Source organism: Lygodium microphyllum, chromosome 18, assembly GCF_053477565.2.
Source record: "Lygodium microphyllum isolate KBCC chromosome 18, Lygodium_microphyllum_v1.1.10, whole genome shotgun sequence".
Taxonomy (NCBI): domain Eukaryota; kingdom Viridiplantae; phylum Streptophyta; class Polypodiopsida; order Schizaeales; family Lygodiaceae; genus Lygodium; species Lygodium microphyllum.
In genome coordinates this window covers 83,873,087-83,883,068 of record NC_141152.1, presented here as the reverse complement: position 1 = coordinate 83,883,068, position 9,982 = coordinate 83,873,087, and positions in this window count along the sequence as shown.

The window sequence follows — 9,982 nt, the reverse complement described above, 5'->3', positions numbered from 1 at the left end:
TTCCATTGCAACGAGCCCGGACACTTCAAGAGGGAGTGTCCCAAGCTTAGTAGAGGACAGCGCCAAGGGAAATTCCAAGGTCAAAATAGAGCCGCTTATGGCCAAGGAACCACCGTTATGGCTAGAGGAAAAACCTCCAATGTTTCCAACAAGGAGCTGGACAATGAAGAAGATCCATCCATGGATGATGACATCGAGAGGGAAACGGTTCACGCCACTCTTCACAAGAAGGGTCCGAATGACCAATTCTCGGTGATTCAAACTCCATCAGAATATCAAGGTAAAAGCTTCAAAACCCTAATTGACTGTGGCTGTACACATTCCTTCATTTCACCAATCTGTGCAAAAAGATTAGGGATAACCACAATAGATGCACCTACTTTACTTGTGGAATTAGCAAACGGTTGTGAAGTCACTTGTACTAGGCAAACTGCTAAGGTAAAATTCCTACTGGGTGGGAAGCCAACTTCTATGAGATTCAGGGTAATGAACCTAGGTGGCCACGAATGTTTACTTGGAATGGATTGGCTAATACCCAATGACGCCCACATCCACTGTGGGAAGGGCCAAGTCTCCTTCCGAAATTCTGAAGGGGAACTAGTCACGACTCAAGGTGAGGTTGGTAAGCCAAAAATACAATTGGCAAAGGCAACATAGATAATAAAAGGTGTTTAAAAGGGTCTACCTGTCTACCTGATTAAAATAAATAAGCTAGATCAGAATCAGAAATCCGGAGAAGAACCTTCATGGTTAAAGGAATATGCAGACGTATTCCTTGAAGATCTGACGGAACTTCCTCCTCAAAGGGAAGTTGACCACAAAATCAAACTTGTGCCAGGAGCTACACTGGTCACAAAGAGGCCATATAAGATGTCCATTTTGGAAGCTATTGAACTAAAATAGCAACTCAAGCAACTGTTAGACTAAGGCTACATCTGTCCTAGCAGTTCACCATGGGGAGCTCCAGTGTTATTCCAAAAGAAGAAAGATGGAATGCTTCGCCTATGCATTGACTACAGAGGGTTGAATCAAGTAACCATAAAAAATAAATACCCCATCCCAAGAATAGATGAATTACTTGACTGTCTTCAAGAAGCGAAGATCTTCTCAAAGATAGATCTCAGATCTGGATATTACCAGATAAGGATCAAAGAAGAGGATATTCTGAAGATTGCATTCAGTACAAGTCACGGACACTTCGAATTCCTAGTGATGCCATTTGGGCTGATGAGAATGCTCCTGCTACCTTCAATAGGTTAATGTAGGATATCTTTAGGCGGTATCTTGATGACTTCGTACTCGTTTTTTTGACGATATCCTAGTCTACTCAAAACATGAAAAGGATCATGAACCCAAGCTTCGAATTGTTCTTGAAACAATGAGAGCACACAAGCTTTATGCCAAGAGGAAGAAGTGCGCATTTTTCAAGCAACAGATTGAATAGGACTCATTGTATCAACAGAAGGAATTTCAATAGATCCAGCTAAGGTCAGAGATGTTCTGGAATGGCCAACACCAACTTCTGTCAAAGAAATACGTAGTTTTCTTGGGTTGACAGGATGGTACAGAATTTTCATCAAAGATTATGCTTTGATTGCAGCACCTCTGACTGATCTACTAAAGAAGCAAGTAGCAATTGCATGGTCACCTCTGCTGAACAGACCAGCTTTGACAAACTAAAGCAAAGCTTAGTATCAGCACCCATCTTGAAACTTCTTGATCTTAGTAAGGAGTTTGAAGCGGTAACTAATCCTAGCGCACTTGCTTTAGGATGTGTACTTATGCAAGAAGGTCACCCCGTAGCATATTCTTCAAGAAAATTGAAGAGCCATGAAAGGAATTATGCTACCCAAGACCTGGAGCTGTTGGCTGTCACCCATCTCAAACTTTGCAGACATTACTTGCTAGGTAACAATTTTCCTTAGTAACAGACCACGAGTCTTAAATGAATTTTCACTCAGAATGAGCTCAATATGAGGCAATGTCGATGGATCGAAGTGCTGGAAGAATACGATTTTGAAATCAAATATAGGCCTGGAAAAGAGAATGTAGTTGCCGATGCACTTAGTTGCAAGGCATTTCTAAATTCTCTTATTTTGCAAGATCCATCAACAGGAAGGTCTCTAGCCACAAAGGTATCAATGCCAAACAACCCGATTCTTGAGCTAGCAAAAGAAGAGGCATATCATGACCCAGTCTATCAGAAAATGCTAAGGGATATCCCCATCAAGGATCAAGAGCTGAAGCTAAAGACGAAGTATCAAGAATTCTCTGTCAATAGTGGGCTTGTCTACTTTAGGACAAGATTATGTATCCCTGCAAGCCAAACTCTCAAGCAGAAGATACTGTGGAAAGCCCATGACTCGCCTTTCTCAGGACATCCTGGTTATGCCAAGACCCTTAATCCGGTCAGAAATAGCTATTATTGGGAAAGGCTCAAAGGAGACGTACTCAAATATGTCATGGATTGTTTGTCTTGTCAACGCATTAAGGCAAAACATGTCAAAATGCCTGGGAAATTGCAACCACTTGAGATTCCCCAAATGAAATGGGAATTCATTAGTATGGACTTCATTGTTGGCCTACCCCAAGTTCAGGGAGGATATAACTCTATTATGGTTGTAGTAGATATGCTCACCAAGGTCGCACATCTCATCCCTGTCAAGACGAACCATAAAGCTTCAGACATCGCAAGATTATTCATCAAGGAAATATTCAAACTTCATGGGTTACCCAGAAGAATCATTAGTGATCGTCACTCTCTTTTCACATCACACTTCTGGAGGGCTATCTTTGAGGCTATTGGAACTCAACTCTGTTTCAGTACAGCTTACCATTCCCAAACTGATGGTCAAATGGAAGGAGTCAATCAAGTCACTGAAGATATGCTTAGAGCATACTGCTGTCGCAAACCCAAAAAGTGGATTCAATACTTACCATTGGTTGAGTTTGCCTACAAGGCTTCTTACCAATAGAGTATTCAGATGACCCCTTTCCAAGCATTGTATGGGCATGATTGTCGTACCCCTTTGAACTACTTAGATCCAACTTTGGGGATAGAAGCTTCAAGGTAGATGCTGGAAGACGTGGGTGATCAAATCAAATCAATAAGACAAGACATTCAAGCTCCCAAGGATAGACAGAAGGCTTACGCTGACTTGAAACGGCAAGACAGATCCTTCGTTGAAGGTGATATGGTCTTCATCCGTGTACGCCCTAAAAAGAGTTCACTGTCCTTGGGAGAGTACAAGAAGCTAAGTCCAAGGTATTGTGGACCTTATAAGATCACCAAGTGCCTAGGGTGTAATGCTTACTGACTACATCTACCCGCAACTCTAAAGATTCATAATGTATTCCACGTTAGCCTATTAAAAAAGTATCTACCTAATCCGAATCATGTACTTGATGATCAGCAAATTGTAATGCCTAGCCAAGGAGTCCTTGAGCTACGGCGGCCTGATAGAGTCCTAGATGTTAGGGAGAGGCATTTGAGATCAAGGACCTTGAGAGAATACCTCATCCAGTCGAAATATTATCTCGAAGAGGATACCACCTAGATGGATGAAGATACTCTCAACCAACAATACCCCCAGGTCTTCTCGAGATGAGGACATCTCGATTCCTCTAAGGGGGAGAGGATGTAATATTTCCCCTCGTGCTCCCCCCGTGCCTCCCCCCATGAGAACCCCTCCCCCCTTTAAAAAAATGTTAATTTTTTTTAAATTTTTTAAATTTTTTTTTAACTCTCACACTCTCTCCCCCTGCCGTCTGCATGGCGGGGAGGGGGAGAGAGAGAGAGAGAGAGAGAGAGAGAGAGAGAGAGAGAGAGAGAGAGAGAGAGAGTAGGGAGTTAATGCAAAGGGGGGGCATGCAGCCCCCCCAGATGGAGGGTGGCACCGTCCCCCCCCCCCCCACATTATAAGAAGCCCTCCCCTCCCTCATCGGACAAGTGCCCCCCCTCCAGCTTCATCAGCGGCGGCAGCATGCCCCCCCTTTGTCTGGACAGCGCCCCCCCTATGACGTTGACGGCAACATGCCTCCCTCCTCGTGAAACAGTGCAGCCCCCCCAGTGGGATGAAACGAACCCCCCTGGTGATCATCATAGATAGAAGAAGAGGGAGAGAGAGAGGAGAAGAAGAGAAGAAGGGAGAGAGAGAGAGGAGAAGAGAGATGAAGAAGAAGAAGGAAGAGAGAGAAGGAGAAGAAGAGAAGAAGAAGAAGGAGGGAGAGAGAGAGGGGAAGAAGAGAAGAAGAAGACGAAGGGAGAGAGAGAAGGAGAAGAAGAAGAAGAAGAAGAAGAAGAAGAGAGAGAGAGAAGGAGAAGAAGAGAAGAAGAAGAAGAAGGGAGAGAGAGAGGAGAAGAAAAGAAGAAGAAGAAGGGAGAGAGAGAGGAGAAGAAGAGAAGAAGAAGAGGGAGAGAGAGAAGGAGAAGAAGAGAAGAAGAAGAAGAAGGGAGAGAGAGAGGAGAAGAAGAGAAGAAGAAGAAGAGGGAGAGAGAGAAGGAGAAGAAGAGAATAAGAAGAAGAAGAAGAAAAGAAGAAGAAGAGGGAGAGAGAGAAGGAGAAGAGGAGAAGAAGAAGAAGAAGAAGAAGAGAGACAGAGAGAGAGAGAGAGAGGGAAGCTTCTTCTTCCCCCTCCTTAAAGAGAGGTCACACACCCCTTTATATTGCCAAAAATATACCCCTCTCCTTCGTTATCTCTTCCTCCACTCAAGGAATGGCGGTGAGAATCTTGCGATAACTCTATCACCCGTACACATGTCTTCGAGTATGGCCCCAAAGCGTAGTTCCACAAAGATGGCCGGAAACCCTGCAAGCGTGGATGGAGGTTCAAAACAAGGTGGCACCACAACCGCGAACGGTTCATCAGGCATCAATACCACTGGAATCACTGCATCACTCCGAACCCAGGTTGTTCCGTTATTTAATCATAGGTTATAATTATCACGGCAAAAAAAGCATATTCACATGCATCACATTAAATTGTGTGTTTGATAATTTCCTAGGTATGAACTTAGTTGTGATGTATATAACGAGAAAGATAATTTCGATTGTAGGATGGCATCATAATAGGTGAAATTGATTAGATAATCACATCATAATTTACCAAAAATGACTTGCATGAATTCCTGCATAAAGTGCATTGTTCCTTGCACAAGTTCTTGCTTAAAATGCAATTCAAAGGACATTGAAAGAAACAAGTGCATCTCCATATCGCAAGATGGATTCTAAGGTACATGTAATAATCTGTTGGAAAGATTAAAGTGCAGCTAGGCTCATACAATGATTGCATAAAGTTAGATCATTCAAGAAGGTTATAGATCGTGTAAATAATTACGTAGAGGATAATGTTATGGTTGCATGCATAGAAAATACCTTCGCATGTGTGGCATAAAATATCATGTGGATTATATCAAAATTGTAAGCATTGAAAGAAGGCATGGCATTACGTTGCATGCGTTAGAGTTGTTGGGAAAATTCAACGTTGTTTACCAAATGGGACTGAGTTCCATGAGGCCCATGTCAAAGTCCTTGGTGACTTCAAGAGGGATAGGTAAAAGCTTAGTGTGCCTGGGAGCATTATTAAGAGGGCTTAAGAAGATTGTACTTAAGTCGAAGTAGGAACTGTTCTAAATAGAGCCATCTTGACTAGCCATGGTCAAGGGGAGAGACAATATTGATCAATTAGGATCAAAGATAAAGGTATATAGGTACTTCAGGGAATCTAGGAGGTAACCAGCAAGTTGACCAACTGAGGATGACAGGGTTGTCCATGGTCTATCTTACAAGGAGACCTAAGGTAAGGATAATTAGGGTCGGTAGGGTACAAACCCTAACCCGAAGATAAAAGGGAAAACAAAAAACTGAGCTTGCCAAGCCCTTGGGATCTCGCCAAGTCGTGAACAATCCAAGATCGAATGCTAGGAGCATTCAAAAAGAAGGAATCACACCTTAGCAGTTGGTCGTACAAACGACCTTTGAGATAATCGTGATTGTACACTTAGGTACATTGTTTGAACTTCTTTGCTCAAGGAACTAACTCAAGGCAAAACACTTAATGCTTTAGGTTAAAAGTATGGAGGGAAAGGCAGGTTCTGTTATCGACTGTCTGCCTGGTCCTATCCAAGGGGGTTGTTAGCCACGTTGGGTATGTGGACCGAACTCGCCGCGAGAGGTCTCTCCGTGGGTGCTGCTTGGAGCGGGAGGACACTTAGGTGCCAGGGGAGGCTTTGGCTATAAATTCCTTGCCTTCGGATCTCGCACAAGAGGCCGACGTGACTCAGATGGGATCTCGAGGCCCCTGTACTAGTCTATGGGCGGAACTTGGAGCAGCAATCCTGTAGATTGCTGGGATAGCCTTCGGGCATGATATTTGATGTATTCCGGGACTATGATAAATAAATATCAGATATTTGAAAAAGAAACTTGCTTGACATTGTTTTTGTATCAGTGCCTAAGTTATGTGAAGAAACCTGTGTTTAAATTAATTAATTAAGCAAGATGCTTTTGCATGTCAAACATAATGTGGTAGGTAATTAGATAACTAAGCAAATTGAGGAAAGTGAGGTGGGCGTGACTTGGGTCCGTCTTGTTTGGTTGGAACCAGATTGCTTATGGGTGGATGTAGACATGAAGATTGCTAATTGTAAAGATGCTGGACATTGAATGTGGGTTGACCCGCGGTCCCGCACCAAAACCGAGATCCCGAGACATGGAGCCTAAGCGGTAATTCAATTTTTATGGAGAAAAAATGAGGTTTTATGCTATTTGGTTGATGAAACATTGTTTCCATGGGCTGATTATGCATTATGATATTGTTTTCTATGAGTTCCAACAGTTTATGATCAGAAAATCAGAAAATCATAAGTGATATGGCTGAAATTAGTGTTATAAAACCCGTAAAATATGCGTTTAAGGGAAAAAATGGGATTTTTTGCAAAATAAATGGGAAATATGAGACATAAGGCCAATAAAACCTGAAATTTTGCTGTCAAGGAATCTAAGGGCCACAACCCACAATCAATTTTAATTTCTAGTCATTTTTTAATTGAAAAAAATATAAAAAATGGTGAAAAATGGGTTTTAAATGGGGGGAAATTAGGAAATGGTAAAAGGAAAATTCCAAAAAATTACATGTGTGTTTGTGCAATGTATGATGAAGGTAAAGCATGAGGTTGGCCCCGGTTTGCCCTCGTTTCTATGTTTTCGTCCGTGTTTATCACTTTCTTTATAAAGAAAAACACATAGAATGACCTTTCACCTATCAACAAATGAAAAACATTAAACGGTAGGGTGAGAGGGGAGGTTGAGCATCAAAGTATAAACTTAAGTCTGATTTATGTGTTGCATCATGCCTATAGGACATTGTTTTAAAATGAAGGGAAAAGCAGCATGAGCGTAAGGCTCAGTGTCCATTCTCATTACATAAACGCTAGCATGGAAATCATGAAAAGATTTGTTTCGCACGATGCACAATGCTGATTTTCTTCTGTTTGTGTACTAAACCATTCATATTATGCACTATGCATAGTTCATGGTATCAAAGGAAAAGCTCCTTGACTGCATAGCAATTGTTTTCTTAGGAATTTGACCCACGATTGAGAGTGTAAGGTTATCCCTTGCCGTAGGATAGAGGGGTGGTTTCCTAAGAGACTGTTAAGTGAGGACACATGGTATATCTCCTGGATTCGAAATATAAAAGAGAGGAGTTTGTGTTCGTTTGTGTCATATATTGAGCAGCGCATCAAGGGGCCAATCCCTGCGATGTAGGAGAGCTGCAGTGGGGCCGCGGTGTTTCTACCGAGAGGTTGCCTCCATGTGTGTGATCGTGGCATTGCCAATATGTATGGGTTCTCCCTTTGAGGAGTTTATAGAAAGGAAAACGTTGGACTATAAACTATAAACGCAATAGATTAAGCTCTAGGACATGTCCTTTAGCATTAGATTGACGCTCCTGGTCCGCGAGGCCGTGAGGGTGCTTGTGTGTCATGAGCATGAGGTCCGGCTAGTGCCATAGCCACTGCTGGCCCATTTGACGTCCCATCAGTAGTGCGTCTGCCGGGAGCTACCAATAAGTGGTGGTTCTCGAATCTAGGGTTTTTAGGGACCAAAAGAAAGTTGGTTTATGTCCTCTAACAAGGACCGTCAAGCCGAAATATAAAAAGTAGAACGTGTTGAGAGGGCTAGACGGGGGTTAGATATCGTAAGTCATTAAACTCCTCAAAGGAGTAGCCCGATACGTATAAGAGGCAATGGTCTTAGTAACCCAACTACTGCACATAGTTCTTTAGGTACAGGAGGAAGTGCAAGTTCTTCCTCTCTTCTGCTAAGTCAACCCAGTTCAAGTGGGGGTGTAATGTCAAGATTGTGGGAGAGAAGGAAGGAGTCTCACTTGTCGCTTTCTTGCTTGCACAATGGGGGAATACACACAAAGGTGGAGGCTGAAAATAGTTTTCCTCTTCTTAGTTGTGTAAGCCAAAAAGAACTCTAGTACATAGAAATAGAAGAACCCTATATATGGGTCTCAAACCAAACTCAACTAACTAAGGTGGCATACTAACTGAGCCAGAACTAGAGTAGATAAGGATAGATGTCATCTAGCTATTATTCATGGGTGGTGTACCAACCGCATCTGCAACTGACAAGTCGGTGACATAAATGCACAACGGTCACCCTGGCATATCACGAGTGGAGCTCGATATCTCAACACTCCCCTTGGAGCTCAATCCCAATTCCTATACACCAAGCAGGTCTCTGAACTTGTGCAGCTTCTCTGCGCCCAATGCCTTCATAAATATGTCAGCTACCTGATCCTCTGTGCTGACATAAACTAGATCAATAAGACCTAGTAAAACCCTCTCCCGCACATAGTGATAATGCACCTCAATGTGCTTTGTTCTAGCATGATAGTCTAGGTTATTTGCCAAGTGTATACTACTCATGTCGTCACAATAAATGACAACTGGCCCATCTGTAGGCTGATGCATATCATAAAGTAGCTTATGCAACCAAGCTACCTCACATGCAGCCATTGTTGCGCCCCTGTACTCAGCCTCTGTTCTTGACAAGGCAACTGTAGGCTGTTTCTTGCTGCTCCAAGTGACTGTAGCACTCCCAAAAGAGAACACATATCCACTGGTAGATCGTCTATAAAAAATACTACCAGCCCAATCAGCATCAGTGTATCCATACAACTGTATCTGAACCCCAGTCTAATAAAGTAGTCCATATTGCAATGTGGACTTCACATACCTGAGTATGCATCTAGCCACATCCAAATGCAATTTCCTTAGAGCCTGCATAAACTGACTTACCAATCCAACAACATAGCTCAAATATGGCCTGGTAATAGTCATATAAATTAAACTTCCTACTATGCGTCTATATATAGTAGGGTCTTCTAGAAGCTCACCTGCATCTGCGCTCAGCTTCACATTCTGCTCCAAAGGAATTGAAATAGGCTTACAGCCTGTCATCCCATATTTGGACAGTATGTCCAATCCATACTGCCTCTGCAAGAGCCATATCCCACTTGGTGATCTAATCACCTCAATGCCCAAGAAATAACGCAGCTCTCCCAAATCCTTCATCTCAAACTTCTGCTTCAATAGCATTTTCACATGAAGGATATCTTCATCACTGTCACCTGTCATAATCAAATCATCAACATGAATGACAAGTAGCATAATACCTTTCTCTGTTTTTCTCACATAAAGTGAGAAATCTACCTTGGAAATCTAAAAGCCAATAGTGACAAGATACTGTCCTATCTTGTCAGACCATGCTCTAGGTGCTTGCTTCAAGCCATACAAGGCTTTCTTCAACCTGCAAACAACTCAGGATGAACAACATGCACATAACCTGGTGGCTGCTCCATATATACCTCTTCTTGCAAATCACAATGCAAGAAGGCATTCTTTACATCCATCTGATGTAAAGACCATCCCTTTGATGCAGCGATAGCAATGACTGTTCTTACGGTT